Source organism: Protopterus annectens, chromosome 12.part0, assembly GCF_019279795.1.
Source record: "Protopterus annectens isolate FY-2018-M chromosome 12.part0, PAN1.0, whole genome shotgun sequence".
NCBI lineage: Eukaryota > Metazoa > Chordata > Ceratodontiformes > Protopteridae > Protopterus > Protopterus annectens.
The window spans coordinates 311,010,346-311,029,158 of NC_056746.1; the positions used below are offsets into that span (position 1 = coordinate 311,010,346).

General features: G+C 39.1%; 1 protein-coding gene across 2 annotated transcripts in view; it reads right to left on the reverse strand.

The window, feature by feature from the left end:
• Nucleotides 1–18,813, reverse strand: part of LOC122816534 (dual specificity mitogen-activated protein kinase kinase 3) — a 982,929-nt gene that overhangs the window by 558,885 nt on the left and 405,231 nt on the right. The window lies entirely within an intron of this gene.

Sequence of the window (18,813 nt, forward strand, 5' to 3'; positions counted from 1 at the left end):
GGATGCTAAGGAAATGTTTAGAAGAAACCTGTTTGATGGAGATGAGTCAGCAAATCATGGATATATAATTAGAACCCTCCAGTCACAAGGGTTGCAGGATGACTTAAAGAAATGGTAGCGCAGGGTGAACCAGAAAATAAAGGAGATGTTTCCTGTGAGGACATTATGGAGAAAATATAAAAGAAAGATGCGAGACAATCCTGAAGAATAGTGGTGAGATGAAAAAGAAAACATGCAGAGAAAGTACAAGAAGGCAAAAGTGGAGTAGCAGAAAAGACAGAAGAAAATTAAAAATGAAAATACATGGTAAAGATTCAATGTAAAGACGACAAAGAAATGGACAGCTATAAAGTGTGGGACAATTTAAATGCTCCTTTGCGTGTAAACGCACATGCGGTAAGAACACTGATTCTAACAAAGAAGCATTTTGTGACATTGTATCTGAGACTTCTTTTCAATAGAAAATCTTCTTGGGGAATATGAAAAGACTACCCCACAGAATCTTTATCTAATAAAAATCATTTAACATGAAAACAAAAAAAAAAAAGAAGATTCATGCATAATTTCGAACAAAGGTAGAAAGACTTTGAAAGGACATTTGAAATCTTTATGTAAAGTAGTACTAGACACTGCCAAAGTTCATGACAAAAAGGGGTTTATGGCGTGGTGGCTGGGAATGCATTACTATGTTAAAAATAGACAGAAGAAAATTATACATATACCAAAGCATGATAAATGTGGAGGGGAATAGGGGTGTTGTAAAATACTGGGGACAATCCATAACATTTTTTTTTGTGAAAAAGAACATTTGATAAGTAATTGTGACAAAAGATGATGTTATATTTGTGGGGAAATGGGACATGATGCAAAAAAATGTGAACTGAAATAGTATAAATGTAACAAAATTGGACATTTATGGGTGGATGAATTGCAAAAATGAAAACAAATGGTTTGGAAAAAGAAAAAAAAATGAACAAAGACATTTTAGAAGTAGTAGAAACAGAAGGAAAAGTTAGATGAGAAAAAATAATAAAAAGGACATAGAAGAAGGTTCTGAAATAAGTGAAGACTACAAACTGGGAGATAGTAAAAGGGAAAAAAAAGAGAAAGATACAAATCTTCCTTATAAGCAGTCTCGACAGTGAATTTTTAATCATGGCTTGTAAACTACCAAACATTTAAAAGAATAGTTCAACAGTTTACAAGCAGCTGTTAAAAAATCAAGTGCAAATGTGCTGCTTTACCATTTCTTTTTTGTGGTACTTACATTCTCATTATGTAAAGTGAGCTTTCCGATTCTAAAATACTTTTTACTTCAGTTTCTTCAATGGAAACAAGTTTAATAAGTTGTGTTTGTATTTCCTGTATGCTGAACAGCTGCCAGGTTGTTCCTGACTCAAAGTAATGTGGTCCTACATTTTGATGATACAATACTGGGGAAAAACAGCTTGCAATGGATAGGCACGTTTTCTGTAGTCTGTAGCAGATTTCAAAAGGAAGCAAAACAGACTACAACACAATCAGGTAAGAACTCAAATAACAATGCATTTATATTCAAATAAAAAAATGAGAGAGAATGTAAGATTCCTAGCAAAGTATACAACGTTTTGGCATACAGTGTAGTGCAGACCTAAGACCGTAATAGCTTACAATGGGATGATCACTCATAGGAAGAAAATCAGGGACATGTGAAACGCTCCAATGAAAGCCTACAGTAAAGCATGTCTGCTTGTTACATATTGACTGGATTACTGCTGGAATGAAAAAATGTTCACTGAACTGAATGGGCTTCTCAGCAAGACAGAAGCTCAACCTGTATCTGGAACTGGATACTGTAGGCACCAACTGGTGGAGTACAGCCTGCAGAGTTCCATACACAAGTGAAGATGCACTACACCCCTATGAACCTCAGCTTTCCTTTCCTGGCACCTTGCCATTTTTTTTCACAGATGACTTTTCTTACCTTTTTCTTTCTTTACTTCACTGACTTTGGGGGAAAAAGGATGGCTTTTGGTGGAGTAGTTTATACGGTAATTTAGTAGAATAGAAAGAAAGACTGGTTGACAGACTGAGTAACCAACCACCTTTCCTCTAGTTCCTTCAAAACCCTTCCTGCAAAGGGTCTACAAAGGATCTCCTCGTCTAAATGGGCATAAGGAGTTCTGCTTTCACACAGCTTTGCAGAGAACAAATCCTAAGCCAAGTATCGCTCCTTAACACTGACCTTTAGGCTGCTGCCATACATGATATATCCGCAGCTTTATAGCCACATTTTATGGAAATTCAAAACCCTTCCTACAAAGGATCTCCTCGTCTAAATGGGCATAAGGAGTTCTGCTTTCACACAGCTTTGCAGAGAACAAATCCTAAGCCAAGTATCGCTCCTTAACACTGACCTTTAGGCTGCTGCCATACATGATATATCCGCAGCTTTATAGCCACATTTTATGGAAAACATGGCCACATGGGAACTGAGAACATATTTCAAGCACTTTGGCCTCCACACCCTTCCATTTCATCCCCTCAGAATTGTCCTCGAGTTGGGACAGTGAAGTCCCCGTAGAACTTCAGTATGTAGGCCTGGCAGTTTAAGGTCCCAACGGACAAAGATGTAGAGAGGCATGTCAGAGTCTACATTCAATGAAGAAATGTAATCTTCCTCTACCTCTCAATGAAAACTGTATTCCTTGCTGAAGCCACATTTGCTCCCTTGTTGGGATTCATGGACACTACAGATGGACCCAAAGTAGGATTCTCATTTAAATATTAGAAGAAATCCTCCACTTTGTAAAAAGGGTCAGGCTTTTTAGGAGCAGGAGGCCCAACATCAAAGATGCATTAATAAATGCAGCAGCCAAGGCTTCAGTTACTGGAAGAATGGCCACGGTCTCAGGCTGTGAAGGTCCAGGAGCTCCTCTGTCTCAAACTTAGGCTAATGTGAATTCCTTGGCCACTCACCTCAAACAGTCCTTCATCCTTTAAAAAAACATCTCCAAATAAAATATCCTCTAGAGGCTCTGCATAAGATAGGGTGCCCTCAGTGTCAGGACATCTGATCCATAAAGGCTGGTTCAATTTCCTTTCAATCAGAGCAGTCCAAATGCTTTGAAAGGGAAAGATCACTTCCTTTTTTAGAAGAATGTGCCTCTGCTGCAGATTCCTTTCCTGAAAGACAACCACATGTCCTTTAAGACAAAATCCTAAGCCAACTTCACAGAGTCCTGGGAGGAAGCCTGGTATAGGGTTTAGCATGACAGCCCACCAAGCTGCTCCTGAGGCAAGATGACAGACTCTGTACATGCTTAAATGACTTGGCCCTGGGCTAATGAATTGGGACCATATTGGAGGTGCAGGGATGTGGGTGGGTATCTGATAACAGTGCATCTCGGAGAAGCAACTACCTCCTCACAAACAAGTACACTGCCTAGTCCCTTGGTTTTAACAATTTTTACAGAACCAGACATCTGTGGGGAGATATCTGGGCCGATCAACATCTAAAGGAATTCTGCTTGGGAGAATGGGTCATCAAATCCAGGTCTCATTGGAAGCAGATGCGGTGGTCAAAAGTGCCTCACTAAACCAGGTGCCCTCAAGCCCAGGGAGATCTTCAAACTCTGATAGGATGTCAATGGTTTCCAAATTATCTTTTTTGGTCACTTTTATAAAAGTTTTTTCTTTCTGGAAAGGTTAGCCGAGGAGGATTTAACAAATTGGTAGTCTTAGATAAGCCACCCAACTTTTTCAGTCTGAGGTATACTCCGAGAATGTGCTCTCTGCTTTATTACCTTCAGGTTTAACTTTGCTGAGAGAGGACAACTGGCTATGCTGTGCTTAGGCACCAAGCAAAAAACACATTTGATGTGAAAATCTTTATGGGAATCGGTTTCCCACAGTCAATACAATTAGCATTTTCATCATTCGATTTTGACATGTTGCAAAACTCTGATGTCTGAAAGCTACATTATGCATGCAACAAAAGTACACAAGATATTTCCCCAATGGGTACATGTCTACAAAATCTGAAGACAGGCCAAGTTGATAGACTAATCATGCTTTGCAATTCTGCATTAATCCTCAAGTACTGAGACGAGAAATATCTAAAGATGGAGTGAGCAAACAACCCTCAAACTATTGGAGTCCTGATGTCCAGAGGGATGGTATTTGCCCAGCTTTAAGGGTACCAAGCTCTGGAAGTCCAGCAAGTTACCAGGCCATCAGCAGCTGAAATACTGTCTCAAGAACATAGCAACTGTTTATTCACAGCCTTGGACAGATTTGATTTTCCATCAAGTCATTAACATACAACACGACTGTGATGCTGTCTGTAAAGCACAAAAGGACAGAACCGGTCATGAAATGTTAAAACTTTATATACTGATCCCATTTTCTAAGGCTCAAATGAAAAGACATTTCTCACTGAGACCAGTTACCTTAAACTGACAAATTGCTGAAACTTCCTTACGAGTTGCACAGACTTTCTATGTCCATGTTTCTTGAAGGCAGAATCTCAACTATATGCGAACATCCAAGGTGCATAATATTCTCTCTCTCTCTCTGCTGTTAGGGATTTGGAAAAATACTGACAGCTGAAAGGATTGGTTCAAAGACAGTTCTGCAACCAACTTAGACAAAGGAAGGCTTAGTCCATAAACTGACACGGTCTTTGTTGAAAAACCAAAAAGGGTTCTTTGCACATCAGGGTACAGAAATGAAAGTTATGCATTTATAATGATAGATCTGGTTAATCTTGTCCATATACTAAATTTCTCAGGCAGGTTGACGCAGGTGTTCTTTCTTAGTAACTTTCACAATCTCCCGCAAGTTTAAGCTCCTCCTCTTTTCCCAGAATGCACCATTTTCATGTACCAGCACTACCAGCACAAGTACGGCAACGACAATATACTAAAAAAAAAAAAACAGCCAGTATTAGCAAATTGCACTGAAAAGGAACTATGGTTTGTATGTCTTTGGATTACATACAAAAGAAAAGGGGTTCCCTATACATCAAGATACCACCTCTGTCAAGCCTTACACTATCCTTCAGTCCGATGCATAAATAATAGGCTCAAAGGTGTACACTAGGGCTAACGACGACTGTGGCCTTTATAAGCCTAGTCAAGCATCTCAATTGTACCTTGCAGGTTTGTGTGCCTCAGAGGTTATTTTAACGGATATATGTAAGTTAGGGCAAGATTTATAGGCTCTCTCTGTTCATTAGAATGTGTATTTCATTTCCTATCCACTTGTCTAGGTTTCTCTGTAATAGAGAAAAGGAACAGCCCTGCTTCATATGGATGGGAAAGCATGTGCCAGAGAAGGGGAATTCTGAGACATGCACCTCTCGCTCCAGTGTGTCCTATTTAAGTTGCAAGCAATCCCTAAACAGAGTAATTCTAATGCTATTTATTTTACAGATATGCAAAAGTTCCAGAGTGAAATCCAAAAATGCCTTGTATGCCAGGCATAGATCACCTCTCCACACTCTGTAGGAAACAGAAGCGAGAGAGACGGCTTTACTCTTTTCTTAAGGAACCTCTGTGGAAGTTTCAGCTGTTGTATGTGCTTGGTCAGGTACATACCGATGTTAGTGATGTACTCAATGAAGAGCCTGATGAAGGCCTAATACAGTGAAACAATGACTTACTTGGACCTACGTGTAATGCCCTGCTTATAAGGTGAGAAACTTAGAATGACTTCCTTACTACATTAAACACCTGCTGGTCAAAAGCCAGGTTACTATCTACATATGTACCCATATCCCTGACTACTAGTTCTGCTCTTGGAGGGGTGTTATCGATCAGGTAATTTCCTAGGGTGGTTGACTTCCAAAAAGGTACTATTACACATTTCTTGGCTTTCAGTTTTAAGTCATGGCTTTGGTACCAGTCATTTGTCTATGCTAGTCTTTCCTGGAAGATGGTAGTGTCTTTTGGAGGATTCTATGACTGTTCCTAGTGAGCAATCATTTGCAAACTTTGTCAGTCACAGGCCCTGGATGTTGGCCTTGACTTCCAAGAAGTAAATGCCAAACTGGAGCAGACTCAACAAAGCCATGAGGGACTCTGCAAGCGACCGGACTCTTTATGCAGGTGGTATCCCATATCCTAACCTCATGGGTCCTACCTGAAAACCAGCAGTGTGTAACATAGGGGGTTTATGCCTACATTTATCAGTTTGTTTACACTCAAGTGAGGTATTGCATCAAATGCCTCAGCTAGCTCAAGGCTTGCAGTATCTTAGCTTGGTGACCTTCTCAAAGTCCACCAGGCTGAGTAGTCATGACTTGCCTTTAAGACAAAATGGGTTGGCTCTAGTTTTTTAAGGTTTTATTGTGGCCTTATTAATCATTTCTATAATAATTTTTTATTGGCTTTGTATGTGAGACTAATCAGACTTATGGGTTTGTAGCTCCGAAGGTTCGTTGTTGGCCCGCCCTTGTGTAGAGAGATGAATGTTGCAGTTCTCTCATGTGGCACCAAGCCTGTCTGGAGGCTATAGTTAAACACAGACTCCAGTGGTCCTATAGGTCATGGTTCAGGCTTAAGAGGCATCTTGGGATATTATTAGGGGTCATCGATTCAGTGTTTTTAGCATTAGAATGAACATCTAGGAACTGCTCCCTAGTCATAGTTTGGTGGGTTTTGTTTAATGGTATTTCCTGGAGAGGGGTGTGTGAGTGTGTGTGAATGTGTGTGTGTGTGTGTGTGTGTGTGTGTGTGTGTGTATATGTGTGTGTGTATATGTGTGTGTGTGTATATGTGTGTGTGTGTATATGTGTGTGTGTGTATATGTGCGCGCGGGTACAAATGGAGCTGAAAATGTTGGCAGACAAATTTGCTGTATATTCTGGCTCAGTGTACGTGGCTCCATTTACAGTCTGCTCTGTAGACTGATGTGTGTTGCCTTTAAGGTTTCAGAAATAGCTAAAGAAAGCCTTGTGGCTGTCCCTTGCCAATAATTTGGCAGTTGGAGAGGTGGTCAGCTGTACTACAGTGCATGGAAAAGGATCAACTAGATCTATCATTATAGCAAGTACATACCTTTTGTATCTGTGTTGACCCAGTCAGTACACTGCAATTCTTGGATCAAGTCCAGTATAACAAATGGGTGATCTCAAGATAAAATGCCCCCATAAAATGATGGCACTAAAAGCTGATTTTGACCTTGAAACAATAAGTTTGCAATGCTTACTAATCTTCTGTAAAGGATTCCATATTGCAGCAAATGTTATTAACTGAAATATTCTTTAAGAATGCTGCTGAAGTTGCTAGTGATCTGGTACAATGATATTTTGATTTAACTGGTAGATTATTACGGCAAAAATGCAAGGAGGCAAGAATGCCATGTAGTTTCCTAGCTACCTGGACAATGTCAATTCTGTAACCATATTTCCAAATCTATTAACAGCAAAGGATAAAAATAAATAATTGCCTTGTGTTCTTAGAGTGGTCTAAACAGAAACAGAGACATACAAATTAAATTATCTTCTGTTCCAGTACTGTGGGAATATAGTAGAAGATTTATTGTCTAATTTAGATTAATATCAAATGCTACCATGGGCAAGACTAGGACAGTTTTACACACCACTCTACATATGTGGAAAACAAACTAAGGTGGTTTTGATGAAAAATGAAAAAGCATGCAGTTCTGAAACTCTCATAGCTGAAGTGAAGGCTACTAAAATAAGGTCTTTCAAGATAGAAGTTTTAAGTCAGCAGTCTTTCTAAAATAAGATTAATGTCATATGGGAGTACAGAGACCTTGCATGGGGGGGTCTGGAAAAATATTCCTCTAAGAAAGGTCCCAAGTAGAGATTGATAAGCAAAGCATGACTGGTTGAGGCCTTAATGATATGCTGAGATGGGCAACCAAATGAACTTGTACTGTAAAATAACTGGATCCCTTAAGTAAACTGATCCATTAAGAACCAAAGAACTGAGGACCAGTATGATAACTGGGTAAACTCTGCTGCTGGGTTCACTATAAGGTAAATATGAACCATTTATTTTTATAAGAGTTCCTAGGCAAGGAGTTTTGAGATGCCAACAGTAGCCCCACCACTCTAGCAGGGTAATTTGGCTTCATAGCCATTACTGTAGAGACATGTTTAATCTAATGGACCACATTGCCCAGGTAAGTCTTCCTGGATTGCTGAGATAGGATTGTTGGATGGTACTCTAGAAGGAATGGTCTCCTTATCACACGAGGCCATAGCAGGGGAACTAGAACAATCAGGACCAAAATGGGGCTACAAGAATGATCCTGCACAGTCTGGCTTTCTGGATGAACTTCATCAAGAGGGACAATGGTGGGAAGACGCACAGGAGATCAGGGGGTGGGGTACGTATGGACTATAGCTTCCCTGAAAGAGATTAGGGAAAATAAGTTGCATCACGTGTTGGAGGAGAAGGCAAAGACTGCAGCAAAACTTCACCCACTGAAAAAAGTACCCTCACTGTAGACTTGCTTACAGACCAGTTGTGACACAGTTTTGTCAACTTTTCCACTAAGGAATTAGCTTGAACAAGGATATGCCATAGAAAGCATGGTTGTGCAAGTTAACTTACAATAATGGTTGATGTATGTTCATATGCATCACTGTTGCAGTATTCCTCAAACATGGGACTTGTCTACTAGAATAACAATGTGTTCATTCAGTCTGCAAAGCTCAGGCTCCTTCCTCACTTGCCGTACATCCATGAGCTGACGTCCTACTATAACACAGATGCACATGTGCCAAAAACACAGAACTTTCTTGCCCCCAAGATTGTACATTGAAGCCTAGGGCTACAAGTCAAGTTCAACAAGGGGAAGTAAATGAATAAATCAATAAACAAACCAATCAAATCAATAAAAGGGATAGGGATACCCCATCTGGCCAGAGAAAGCAATTAGGAATGGAGATGGACAGAGGGTACGTGTACTGCAACAGGGATCTAACCATGCATATAATGTTATGGTAACCTACCTACACAACTGTACTATGTTGTTCATATCATCACTGTTGAAATACTCATCACAAATGGGAGAGTCGCAAGGTTCAAGCACTCAAGCAGAACAAACTGGAGAGAACTGAACCAGAGTCCAGGATGTCTTGCAGTTCTGTCTCTGGAGAAAATATCTAAGTTTACAATGTTTGGGGAAGTGAGAGACTAGAGGACCAAACAGCAGCTTCAAGGATGGTCAGTGTCCACTCCTTTCAAAATGCTCAAAGGGTAGTAACTGCTCTAGAAGTGTGTGCTCTTGTATGTTTTAGAAAGTCATTGCCATGTCTAGAGTAATACAAGTTAATGGAATGAGAAAGCTGTCTATAAATATAGTTTGCATAGAAAAGGCTGTCCCTTTTTCTTAAAAGCCAGTTAAAGCTATTCATCTGAGGAAAATTCAGTTACTGGTTAGGAATTACATAGCCTGGAGGCCAGCAAGAGAGAAAATTGGAAAACGTAAGATGAAATTAAACCAGAAAAGAAGAAAAAGCAGTTCAAGTTTTAGTTTTGTTACAGGAGATGGATGCTGGTAACTTAAAGGAAAAAAAAATCAACCCCACTCAGAGGCATTTAAAATAAGTGAAACACTGAAAGAAACCTAAAGCCAAATAAAATGCTAAAAACAATAGCAGCTTAAACTAGCTATTCAGAAAACAGAAAAAAATCAGAGGTTCTAATTAAAAACAAAACAAAAGATTGAACGAGCATGAGGATTCTCAATATCACCAGTTTCCAAAAAAAAAAAAAAAAAAAAAAAAAAAAAAAAGAGTTAGAAGACAAACAGACTTTTTTCCTCTACCAGAGAAACTGAAAAGAAGAGACATCTTATGAAAGTACAAATACCAACTGGACTGGAAGACTCTGTTTATTCAGGGGGCACATCATACGCATACTCTGACTCTTGCCACAAAAAAGCAGCCATGAACTACTAAAGATGCCATCATAGCAGAAAGCATCAACCGAGAGTAAAGAATACAAGGTACAATACAATTACAGATGCACTGTAAAGCTGCTCAGTGAAAATGAAGTTTCAAAATGTGAAAAGTGAATAAAATACACAAGCAGCTACCTTTACAGCAGCCCCTGCATTTTAATACATTTAATATAACAATATACTATTTATTTAAAGGTAGCAAACACACACTTTTCTTAGAACTAAAAATGAAGGTTTACTGAAAACATGCAAGCTGTTTTCCACATCTAGGAAGGGGGGAGAGAGAGAGATGAGAAAAGATAACATCAGTGGATATGGCAGCACAGGCTGTAACGTGCTTTAGCCTGAGTAACCTTAGTTTTATATTAAGTAATACTTCTGAGTGCATCTGTAGATTTAGAGAAATTACTCCTATCTGGAAGTCCAGAAGGGTAAACATTTTTTTGAAAATATGCACAGTTCTGTGTGCTTGTTCCAAGTTAAAAGGGGATGAGGCTCTGAAAAATCTTTTTTTTTTTCACTCTAGTACTTCACTGAAGGAAAAGTCTAGATAAAATGCGACTTATGTAACTCCTCCTAATCTCCATTTTAACCAAGAGTTCAGCCTGACAAACATTAATGTCAGCATGCAAGCCAAAAGTTGGAAATGCACACTAAAAATCACTGTCACTTACATTTGGGAGCTATAGCTTTCGAGCATAACGGCTACTTTGTCCATATTATCATGGAATGTAAATGGCCTTACAATTATTAAAAAAAAAAACACTGAATTATATTAGGAGGTGCAGAATGCACATAAATGCAGGAGAGGAGACTTGATTGGACAGAAATGAACATGCAAATTTCACAAATAGGATTTCAGGATGCACATTAAGCAGAATATCAGGGACAAAAGAAAAGGGGAGTAATACTCTATTGCTAGAGGGGCTCCAGTAATAACAGAATAGGAAACATTGTAACTAAGGAAATTAATCTTTCGAGCTGATCTGAAATGTCTAAGCACATTAAGGCCTTACCAAGTTTTGTTGGCTGCAACAAACTACTGTTAGAAAATGGAAATCAAACTCCAAACCAGCTGTAACTAGTGTACTAAATATTGCAAAGGAAATAAAAACTGGAAGTGGGATCTTTCAATAAGAGAGAAAACAAATTACACATAAATAAATGGAATTTTTGGGAATATATGCAAAATATGTTCAGGGGGAGAAGGCAGGAATTGAGTAATTCATGTAATAAAATTAGTGTAAATTGTTAAAATGCATATTGCATGAAAATAACAGGAACTTTTATTATGGCGTGATTTCTTTTCAGCTATCATACATCTATCCATGTCATTTTTAAAAACATCATGCTTAATAAAAATGTCTAAAAAATAATTACTTCGTCCCAAGTCTTTAGTTTTATCCAAACAAAATGCAACTTGTTTCTGGACATTCGAGCAGTGGAAGTGTCTTTCTCCCTTATGCTGGGGTTACTGTAAAAAGAAGGGAGTTGAACTGTTTAGTTAAGAATAAATTTAGAAACTACATTTGGCATAAAGTAAAGTCTGGTTCTGAGACTCGCTCTGTTCTTGTGAAAGACCAAAAAAGGTTGAATGCAGATAAGGGCTTGTAACTCTGATCCTCTTCTAGCAAAGGTTAAGGTTTGCAACAAAACTGTCATCCAGGTTAAACATTTTAGAAAAGCACTAGCTGCTGATTCAAAGGGAGCTTGGGTTAGCTTTTCTAAGACATAATTTAAGCCCAAAGAAGGGCTATCCTTTTTTGATGGTCCAATATTCAGTACTCCCTTAAGACACTTACTTGAGGGGGGGGGGGGGAGATTGGGAGTGTAGCAAGCATGCAAAAATGGCTTTAAGTTGTACCTTTACAGACGTATATGCCAAGCAGGAATTAAAGTACTTCACATGTGTAATGCAGAACCAGATGTTTCCCTGCTCATAATGGAGCCTATCTTTTGCTCTGACACTAAGACTTCCTGACAGCAGGTTTTCTTGCCTCCTTAAATACCTGTAGCACATCCTCAGAACAAAAGTGCCTAAAGGGAATCAGAAACCTATTATTCAAACTGTGAAGTTTAGGCATCAGCGTTCCTTTGACCTCTAAGTCAGTCCACCTTGCGTGGTAATTACCCTTGGTCAGCTGTATTAGAAAGGAGAATCAGTGTTGCCCAGACCAAAAGGGGTTCACCAAAAGCATCTCTGAAAGGTCATTCTTTATTTAAAGAATCGTGGAAAGGCATAAAAAAATCCTGTGTATAGAAGTGAAAATGCATTTTGCAAAGGCGGCGGGAGGACAGGAATCCTAGAATAAAACTATTTTTGTTTATGTTTGGAAGTAAAAAGGTATGTCTGAGGAATTCACCTCTGCTGGCCTATTTGCAGGAAGGCTCCTTAGTGTAGCACCCACTCATGTCTCTTCTGGATCTGCCAACAGATCTGACACTGTATTCTCCTCTGAAGGAACATAAACTAGCTGGAAGAATAGACTGTGTTAAATGTTTAGATCTTATCCTTTCATGGCCAGTCTGCAAGTGGGGTAAGATCTTGTCCCCTTGTTGTTCATGTATCACATCAATCTGCACCACATGATAAACCTGGAGTCCAAATTTGGTTTAAAGCTTTCAGGGCACTAATTAAAGACAGTGTCTCACTTAGACTGATTAGGAACTGCAGCACAGAAACAACCCAAACTCTTTGTACTTTGCCTTGAGAGTAATTTTGCATAGCATCTGTGGTCACAGTCTAAGGGTTTGGAGGGAGAAGGAAGCTCTTAGTACTGGATACAATGTACCTGGCCAACCAAAGCAACTCCTTCCTTGCAAAGTGCACAACTGATGAGGATGGGAGCATTAGGCTTCTACTGACTTGAGGTACCACTGTATCTTCCTCATGTAGATTCGAGAAAGAGAAATAATCAGAATGGATCAGACCATTAAACTTGGGTTTCTACTAAATTCCAAACCTCTCAAACAAGCATGTACGGCAAGGGCAACAGCTCTATAATCCAAAGCAAAGTCAAAACAACCAGAGCTAGCACAAATTGTGGTTTAGCATAGTTTAATGCATAAAATAGCAAACATGGGTGAAGGGACAAAAATACATATCCCAACCCCCAAACCAAACTGGTTTCGGCTTAATAGCCTTCTTCAGTGGAAGATAAAATAGAAAACAAATCCTAGGACCAAAAGATCCTTCTTATAAACCCAGAGGCAAGTGCCAACATTCTTATTGGTTAATTCATAAATATTCATTTAAACCAGGAGGAAAAAGCCCCCCTAGTTTAATTATCCATTTTTTTCTCATTACTATTCAAAATGCTGTGCCAACCAACTTTATTCCTGCAATTCCCTATAATATGATCAATAACAGTAAATCTGAATACTGAAGTGCTATGTTTACAAGTGTGTTTATAGAGGGCATTGGATTGCTTTGTGTGTCTTATATCACTCGTGCTCCCAGATTCTGAATTTCAAAGGTCTTGAATTTTGGCCCACATAAAATGCAGAGCATGTACAAGTGGCCAGATAAATCACCCAGCTTGTACTGCAGTTGGTCAAAAAAGAAATATTGTATACCACGGATATCACTGCTGAATTCTTTGGTTTTGTTTACCCGATGGCAGTGCGAACAATGACCGCAAGGGATGCATCCCACCAATATATCTCCTGTCAGTGTTCTTTGGTTTAAAACATTCCCCCTACAGTCTGACCTTTTGTATTTCCCTTGAAATCATTTACCATTTTTATGAGATCAGCAAGTAGAATCGATAAGCCTGTACCTTATTCTGGTGGAAGGAATATGTCATTATTGAAGCATCCAGGAGACACCCCAGAGGAAAAAACACTCTTGTTTGTGGACTGCAGGGAAGAAGTTTTGATTTTCAGTGCGATTCTGAGAAGACGACTTGTGGTAAACTCTAAAGCTGTTAGCACTTCCTGACTAGCCAAAGTCAAACAATTGCCAGGTAAGGAAAAACACCTTAAAGTTTGCAGCAGGCTACTACTGAGGCAAGGCATATGGGAAAACTCTTGGAGCAGTAGCAATCTAAATGGTAAACAGTTAATGTAATCAAAACGCAAAGAATTTAAAAAAAGGTCTGTCATTTTTGTGACTGGGAATGGGTAGATAAGCATCCTTTAAATCTAGAGTGGTCAAAAAAGCTTGTGGAGAGAAGAGGAAATACGAGTGTAAAGTGTTAATATTTTGAGTTTTGGAATACGAATGAAGATTTTTAATCCGAAGACAGCTAGAATGAGTCTCCAGGTGCCCTGGTTTCTGGGTACCAAAAATTATTTTCCCCGTTGATCTACAGGAACTAGTTAGAAATCCCCCTGAAGAAAATCTAAAAGGACTGGAGGAATGATGTGTTATTAGGCTGTGTATAGGGTTGGAAGGGTGGCCTAATGGTTAAGGTTGTTTGCCTTATAAACACAAGGTGCAGGGTTTGAGTCTCACAAGGGATAACTGGCAAGGGTTAAAATGGCTCGCAAGGGCAGTTAGCCTAGTACTAATCTATGAGCCTATTTGGTCTATTTAAATCTTCAGAATCCCCGATGGTGAAGGATACAGAGTGAAGTTTGTAGTCATTTTTTATGGTGTCCAGTATTCAAAAGTCTGTGACAGATTACCACAATGGAAGGGAGAGAGAGAACTTTCCAGGAATTTTTTGAGGCAGTGGGATTTGGCAATGACAGCCATTAACTGCTTCTTTGTGAACTGGAACCTCACGATCAACTGGGTTTTTCTTTTGGAGTTTTCATGCCACTGCTTTTTATATAGACTCTTTCCTGGTTTTTGTTTGGATTTATGTGACTTATGAAAGAAGTGTCCCAGATAAGCTGGAGAATTCCTCTGAAACACAGGAACCAGAGAAAGAAAAAAAAATGTTTCACACCTTGCATAAGTTTACTTATTTCATCTAACTTTTTGAAAACTTTTGCAGCAGAATTTCCAAATAAGTCTTCATCTAAGGAAGCACTCAGTAACTCAAGCTTTAGCATCGTCTGGTTTGGGCTCAAGCCTTGGCCTAGTGTGCATCTTCATGACAGAGCCACTGGCAGCTGCTCTTGAGGTATCCACATCATCATAAATCACACTTAAATGCATGCTTTGCTACTTGTGTACTGCATGAATGTTGTCAAGAACGTTTGTTATTCCTGTCCCATTGTGTCCAAAATAGCTTGAAGGTATTTTGTCATGCAAGCTTGACAGTTAATTACTCAGAAAGATAATGTGACAGTGGTATATAATATTTCTCTTCCACATCTATCTAAAGTCCTACTGCCTTTGTCACTAGTTTTAAAAATGGAGGTAGGAAAAGACCTACCGCCTTTGAATCAAGAGAAACAATAGCTAATCAGTTATTGTTTTTTTGACAGTCAGGCACTCTTAAATTTATCCGGCTTCTTGGAGGCTGAAGTATGACAGAGGATAAAGAAACAGAGAGATAAAGTATCTTCTAATTCTCCCATATAGGAGGGACAGCTATGGGTTTGGTAGTATTCACACTTATTAGTTCAGATCTCTTCTAGGAGTCAAGGATGTTTCTCTATCTTCCCATCTAAACCAATTCATTTTCTGGAAAACCATCTCCAAAAGAAATCGAACTATTAGGAGAACTGGAGGGCAAATCATCTTCAGCATCTGATTCAAATCTAGAAGGGGGAGGAATCAAAGATGGTGTAAATTCCCTTGATCTGAATCAGAAATATCTTCCATCTCAGAAGAGAAAGAAGAATATTTTCCTTTTCAAGGGAGCAGAAGCAGAATAAGAGGAAGGCTGACCAGTCTGAAAGACTTTGAAAAGGCCCTAGGGAAAATTAAACTAGTCAACTTTACTGGACTTTTAACTTTGTTAATGGGTAATGTCCACATATAAAGTCACTGAGGTGGAAGCCAAAGGTCTAACTTCCATAAGAAAGCCCTGAATGCCTTTGTAAACAAGGAGTTAATCAACACCCCTCCAATCTCCCCCACTTAAAACCAACCTAAGTTCTCCCTTCTTGGCTAAAATAAGCCATATATTTGCCTTTCTGGACATAATACAATCCTTAGCCATAATGGTCTTCCAAAGGGGCAACATTAGAGGGCCCGGGAAATGGATGGTCTGAGGACTGCAAAAGCACCTTAACAGAGACTTCCATATCAGACCTACAAACAAAAGTGGGTGTCTGGCTAGGTTCAGGCACCTCTCTATTAGTTTTGTGTTTCATTCTTAAGTGAAAGGGGAACTCAGAGGACGAAAAGGACGATACTGTAGCAGCACGAGCCAACGTTTTAAGCAGTCAGCTCTCAAAGTAAGTTTTACGAGTGTTAAGTCTACTTGGGATAGTTTTACACGCAAACACCTGACAAAAGAGCAAATTTTTACATCCTGTTCTGCCCAAAGACAAAAGAGCTTGAGTGTCCATGGAAGGAACTGGAAGGCATTGGAGCACTTGTAAGGAATCTGACACCCACAGCCATACCTTGGCTTTTTTCTGACTGATGGTCATTTTTTCACAGAACACTGAAATACAGGAAGGGTCCCCAAATGGGTACTCGCGTCTGTGCTGAAACTGAACGAAATGCAGGACTAATGACAACACTAACAGAAGTCTGTATATGCAGATTAGCAGCAAAAAAGGTTTTGGCACAACTACATATCCCCCTCTTATACTATCACATTGGCTTAGGTTAAGAACAAATGTACTGCACATGGGGGACGGCGCCTAAGCTTTGCAGAATGGTCAGAAACATCTATATCCTACCGGATAAGTCTCATCTATGAGAAGTACAGCATTTCAAGTTATAGCCCATTCCCCATATCTTCACTGCTTTGCAACAGAGGGGACAGAATTTTGTTTCCCTTTGCCTGTTGATATACCACACCAAAATAATGTTGTTGGAGTGGAGGGCTACTACAGTCTGGATAAGTAAATGCTCACCACAAAGCAGCACATCCATGGTTACAATAATGGCCGAAATGGGAGGAAGAAAAAAATCATCCTGACAAGTTCTGTGGTTGAGAAAACCACTGTAGATGTTTATCAAGTTTTGGAGATCCTTAAAACAGAAGATGCTGAGCCGTGAAGTTGAAACCACTGAAAGTACAGTTGTGTAAAGTAAACTTACCAAAACAGTAGATGTTCAAATGACCACTGCTGCAGTAGTCCTACATATAATGGTTATACTCTGCATATGATACAACACCCGGCCAGCTTCCAAATCTTCAGAGCACTTTCCATGCACCCCAAACCAGTCAGCTTGAGCTGAGCTGATTAACGTCAGAACTTTCATGTCACTGGACACAGGGAGGCCAAGCACTGAGGGGGATGTTGCTAGGAAAATAAATCATGTCCAACACCATGGCAAAAAAAAAAAAGAGGAGGATGGAGGGAGCAGGTATTTTAGCAATGATCACTCAAACTTCTACTGTTATGGCAAGTTTACTTACACAACTGCACTACACATCATTATGATCACTGCTGCAGTAGCATAAAATATACTGGTACAGTACCATAGCTTAAAATAACTGGGAGGTGAAAGAGAAAGGGTCTAGCAGAGCCTGACCTAGTCCCAGACAAGGAATCAAGCTTATAGTGTTTTGCAAAAATATGTACAGAGGGCCAAGTTGCAGCTTCTAGAATACTTCGAGAATCTAACCCTGTCCAAAAAGCCATAGATGAAGCCAAGGCCCTTGTAAGAATTGGCCTTGACCCTGCCTGGAACGAATTCATTATAAACTACTTGGAAAGCGGTCTGTTTTGAAGCAGGTTGTCACTTCTTACCTTCACAAGAAATGAACAACTGATCCAAAGATCTAAAAGATCTAGCTCTGTCAAGACAGTACCAGAGAGGGGAATGACCAAGATGGCTAAATAAGAGCAGCAACTGGTGAAAGCTCTGTGACTGAAAACTTGTCTCAGACTGAAAATATAATCAAAAGACTAAAACCAGGAGATACTTTCTAGCTAGTTTTATTCAGCAATAGTCAGAGAAAAGATTTATAGCTTCAAGTTGTTTAAAAACTGTAATTTTCATGTCAGAATTTCAACTGCTTGGTTAAAAGAGAAGAGACTAACATGAGACACTCAATAAATGGTACTCAGGATTCTTGTGTTAAAGACACATAGTCACTAATTTCGTGTATGCTTGATGCACTAATTAAAATGGACAAACTAGATACCAGAATAGAAAGTTTCAAGACGAGACCTGAAAAAAGGTGGGGCATTTAGAAATTCTTAGGAAACAACAGACTGCACAAATCAGCCGTATGGAAGAAGCTTTAAATGATCATGAAGGGAGAACTGAAGGGGAGTCTTGGACTGAATTTCGTTTAAAACAAAATAACTGGTTCATAGATAAAGCTGATTTAGAAAACAGACAAAATTGCATTAGAATTTATGGTATAACGAAAAGTATGAGGGAGACAATATAATAAACTTTTTAGCAACCTGGCTACATAAAATTAAATCTACCTGAAACTATCTTGTGGAATTGAAAGGAGACACAGATCCCTGACAGCCCCTTTGAAAGAAAAACTCACCACCATGTTCAATTATAGTTAAGTTTATGTCTAGGTAAGAAAAAGATCAAATATTAATAACAACATGGTACAGCCCAACAGTTAAATTAGGTGAACATGTCAAACTGGCAATTATTCCAGTAAAGTAATGAGTAAAAGAAAATTCTGCTTACCATTGATAAAGGAACTTCCCGCAAATATCAATTTCTTTCTTTCTGAAAGAACTAAAAAATTTGACACTTTGGAGGAGGCATCCACTTGTCAACTAAAGTAAAATCCTTAATACTGAAGAAATGGAGTAGAATAGTATATCCTATACGTCAAGAAACAGAGTGAGCCGAATTCCTGGAAAACTGCTTCTAAAATTAAAAAACTTAAAGTGGCT